A 5,271-nucleotide genomic window follows, 5' to 3' on the forward strand; every position below is an offset into this window, starting at 1 on the left:
TTGGAATATTCATTGAATATTCACAGTTGACCTTAAAAGTTACAAAATAAAAACAGATTAATTTGTTGTTCATTGTTTATCCTATTGCAAAAATCCCGATACCAGGAATTTATATATTACACAGAAAAAAAATTGTGGTAATATTCAACAAGAAATGGTTTTGTGGCAAAAAAATGATTAATTTTACCCCAGAAAATGATGAATTTTCATCAGTTTTTGATGAATATTCATCAGGTTCACATTTTTACACATTTTTTATGTAATATTACTAAAAAAAGGTAATACTCAACCTACCAAATTTTCAACATTCCAAAATTCAACTTTTTTTTCTGTGTAGCTATATTAGTTATTTTTTATAAAAAATCGAATAACAACTTTGTGCAACTTTTGAAAAATCACTCAGTGCGAATTAAGATTCGTAAATATTTTAAACTACAATTTTGAGTCTTAAAATGCTCAAGAAACTATTTTATATGTGCAGATTCAGAAAAATTAAAATGTTTTATATAGTTCCTCAAAATAATGAGGCTACTTAAAAAATTAACGTTTCAAAGAATTAGTATGAATTAATTGTAACTGAGTTCATTAAAAAGAAACAAATTTATTACTTTTCATTTTGAATTTTGGCACTATTGTCATAGTAAAAAAAACTCCCGGGTCTCGGGAATTCCCGGGAAATGGCCAAATTCAACTCTCGATTCCCGGGAAATTGAAAATCTCGAAAATCGTCACCCTCTAGTTGTATTGTATTTTTTTAAATTGGTATAAATTTAACAAAAAATAATCAAGATGTTTTTGTATTTTTTTGGCTTAAACTTTTAGTGGACTTCCCTAATGACCAAAGAAGCCATTTTGTGAAAATGGTTTAGGCATTAACAATTGTCCTTACAAAAATGGTATGTAAATATGCGAAAATCTATATCATTCCAAGGATTTTTTATATCGGTTTGGTGTCTTCGGCAAAATTGTAGATATTGATGGGGACTATTCTGGAAGAATTGGTACCGTCAACTGGGGCGAATTGGGACAGCAGTTTTAACCATGTTAGAGCACAATATTTGGATTTTTCTGGTTGGTTTCTAATAGAACAGACTCAGACCAACAAATTTTGTACACCCAACTCCAAATTTAAAACCTTTGAGTGCTCTAAACACTGCTGTCCCTATTTAAACTGTAGTCTCGATTCGCCCCAGATGACGGTACACGGAAAAAGCCGATTGAATAATCAACTTTTTTTCACAAGAACAAAATTTCCCAAAATCCAATTTTATTTTAACTACTTTTTTTTTTGAACCCGCAATTTTTGAGCAATAGAAAGGATGGACAAAAAAATTGCCGTCAAGTTAGGAATGATTTTGTTTGGAAAAAAAAAAATAAATTCAACCAAACTTTTTTTTTACTTCAGTTTTCAATGTAAAATCAAACTTGCAATCGGAAAGTAATGTACAGATTTTCTGATAAAGTGCATCGTTTTCAAGATTTAGCCACTTAAAGTTTAATTTTGACAGGATAATTCCAGTCTTTGAATATTTAATCTGTTTAAAATATTAGTCTTGGTTCCGAAATATGTTTTTTCTGTGTTTTCTGAAAACAGTGCACTTTATCTGTGTATTACTTTTAGATTGCAAATTTGACCTTAAATAACAAAATTTTTAGATGTTTGTCCCCTAAAAAATATGAAAAATTTCAAAAATACAAAAAGTGGTTTTTGGAAAATTTAATACCTATGTGAAAAAAAGTTAATAAACAATGGGCAAATTTTTTTTATTAAATTGGGCCATACCAATTTCAGCATTTTGGAATGACCCAATCTCACCCCCAAGACCCAATGTTATCCCCCTGTTTACAATAATATCAATTTTTCAATTCCAAAAAACACTTTTGTGTAGGATTTTTAAGAATTGTTTGTTTCTTTGAAAAACCTAAACGGAAAGTTTTACTTTAGATACAAGTGCTGAAATGTTCAGCTATGTTACTTTTGGAGGCAACTTCTTCATTATTAAATGAGAGGAAAAGTAAGATTTTTTTTCATAACAAATTACCAAAATAAATTTTGAAACATTCAATTTAGGCCTGAGAAGTTTGTTTTTAAACTGTAAACATCTTAGTTTGGATTTGCTTATGACAAGGGATTTTCAGATTGACAGGCTTGTTCAAAGTTGAATTCGTATCTTTTTCTGCTTGCTAAGTATTTTCCCACAGATCAGCTAACCAGTTGTATCTTAATTCACTCAAAATCTGTCTCCTAGTACCTCCTTCTTCCTCCACCATACTGCACTTGTGTAAATCTTGCGTCATCGTGGTATCCTTCTGATCGAATTCCCTTGCAGCAAGTGCCAATTTAGATAAGAAGGTGTACCGATTTTGCCCTCCTCCCGCGTTTAATTTATATACTCTCCCGATTGCCCTCCAATTGAACAACTTTAGTGAAGACAACAAGTGGAGTGAGAAAAAAAGTACCCCCAACTGTACAAACTCTTTTCAACCGATCGATCGATCGATCGCGATCAATCGCGTACGTCCGTACGTACGCGCACGCACATCACATCGCCAATCGAAGCAACCCGCGCCCCGCGACGTTGTCATGGCGACGACAACAACGGTGACAGTTTCTGACTAAATCGGGAAACGGCTCGCAGCGCCACAACCATGCAAGACGCGCCACATACCTCTGCCCTGAACAAGAGATCAAAGGAACCGACGACGGTGAACTCGAGCAACCTGGCTTCTGCCCTAGGAGAGGAGGCCTCCTTTGATGTTTGATGGTGTCCAGGAACTAAACGATACCGGGATGCTTGGGTTCTTTTTTTGTGGTCGGCCTCCTTGGATCGGTGATGATCTGCATCTTTGAGACTAATCCACACGTGCGTTGATTGGCTCGTTGAGTTGACGACCAAGTGTCGTCGCCGCAGTTTCCACGCATGATCGAGACCGCACACAGAATCGCGCACGTATAATTGGTGTAATTTTCCAAGGAAACTTCTCACACATTGGCCGGTGGCTGACCATATACGAGTACGAGTCTGACTGACTGTAATGGCGCGAAGGCAAATATCTCTCTCGGTAGACACAAAAATTCTCGAGCAGTGGTTTGCCTTTTCCGTTGATTTATAATGCACATAATAATTTAATTATATGCGGTTTCCTTTGATCGCCACGCTTTTTATTTAACCCCCGACGATGCTCTTTTTTGTCGAGGACTTTGCAAACTTTTTGCACGTGAAATTTAGCAAATCAAAAATGCAAAGCGCGAGTAATCTCCTTGTTGGGGAGTGACTCGTGTAAATTAACCTAATTGTGCAAAACGAACTCAACTGAGCAAAAAAGTGCTCCCCAGCGAAAAACCCCTTCCAATGTTTATTCAAGAATTTTAATTTAATATTCGTTGGACTACTCTGCGACAGTCGCAAAAAGCAGGCTACTGCGATCGAACACAACACGGCTGAAGAATTCCAAACCCCCAACTCGAAAAAAGACGAACTAGATTTGCGCTCCAACGGATTCGGCCGCATTCCTGTGGCGCGGAATGTCAAGGACTACTGCGCTTCGCCTCGATATTCGAACTCTTCCAAAACAGGGACACAGATTCCATTCAAATTTATTCTAAACAGAAGCTGCTGCGGCTGCTTCTGTGCGGCTTCACGCGCAATCAAAGTAAAAGTCGTAAAAAACGCCACAGAAATGTGCCGCCAAATGATTCGTCTTCGTCAAAAGTGGTCAAGTTTTGGATGCGATTTTTTGTTCAACTCGTATCCTTGGCAGCCGTCGTTTGTTTTGGTGTGCCGAAGGTGAAAAAAAAGCGCCCGATCAAAGCCCGATCAGCCCCGCCGAAAAAGGGAGAAAGAGCAATCAAATTATTCATCCTTTCCGAAGCGCTCCGGCAGGAAAATTTCAATTTCAAACGACATAAACAATTGGAACCGGCTTTTGTCGCTTTTATATGCTTGTCCTGTTATATTACTGCGTTTTTTTGCCGTTGGTTTTGAGAGCAGAGCAGTTCGAGCTTAACTTTTGATGCGCGCGCGCGAACGTGATCCTTTTTGCTCGCTTTTGGCGGCTTAATCAGCATCCACTCAAGGAACCAACATCAGCAAAAAAAGTTGTCCTTTGCCGCGAACTCTTTTTTTTTTTGCCACTGTGTCCGATAATTGCACCCGATGCGGTTCGGCATATCGAATATGCCGCGATCAAGTAGGCCGAGCAGAATATATGATCACGAGGATGTTTTAAATATCAAAGAAGCCCGAATATACTCCAGATTTCTTTAAAAAAAAAGCTTTTTTTGATGAAAATTTGAAGGTTTTGTAATATTTTTCAAAGTCTTTTTCAAGCAAAAAACAATTTTTAGAACAGTTTTGAACACGCTTAGTTTCTTAGTACAGTCCAGACTCGATTATCCAAAACCTCGATTATCCGAAGGTTTGGGACGGGACTTCAGATAATCAAATCACGAGCAAAATGGAAATATTTCATATTTTGGTCTTTTCTTACTTAATTTGAAAAAAAAAACAAATTGAGGGGTTTCCAGAAGTTTAAGAAAATTTCATTCGAGTTTCAGTTTCAAAACCTTATCAATGGTATCCAAGATATCATTGATTAAAAATTGAGGGTCAATTTGATAGAATTTATAAAAACTTATTTTCGGTTATTTTCATTCATGGCAAGGCCATATCACAACAACCAAAGGTCGGATCAAAAATGTCCAAAAATGCAAATTGTAAAGAATTTTCTCAGCTTTTCGAATATATTTTTTTCAAAGATGGACTCTATTTTATTTTTTTAGAAATACAATTTTGTTGAATAAGTTTTTTGGTAGTCTAATCATAACCTACAACTTAGCTGAAGACACCAAATCGATGGATCGATTAGAAGGGACATCTCGAGATACAGATTTTTTATAGCACTTTCCAATGACAGCCTCCAAATTTGTATGGAGGCTTGTCTGAAGAAACTAATGATGTAAAATGGCTCATTTGGACAAAAGAAATCGATGGAAAAAGTTTCATACTAATCAAAAATATAAAATCAAAAATATAAAAATATGAAATTTTAGCGAACTGCTCTCTATCAATCTGAACGTGCTACCTGAGAAAAACATACTTAAGTTTAAATTTCTGGTTAAAAAATCAACTCTAAGTTTGTAAAACAACAATTTTTACTTTGTAACTTATCAATTTTTACTTTTTTTTATCAATTTCTCGTGTTCATTATTTATTTCAAAAAAAAATATGCATCAGGCGGAGGCGTTATAATTCATTTTAATTACTAAAT

The sequence above is a fragment of the Culex pipiens genome, chromosome 2, assembly GCF_016801865.2.
Source record: "Culex pipiens pallens isolate TS chromosome 2, TS_CPP_V2, whole genome shotgun sequence".
Lineage (NCBI taxonomy): Eukaryota > Metazoa > Arthropoda > Insecta > Diptera > Culicidae > Culex > Culex pipiens.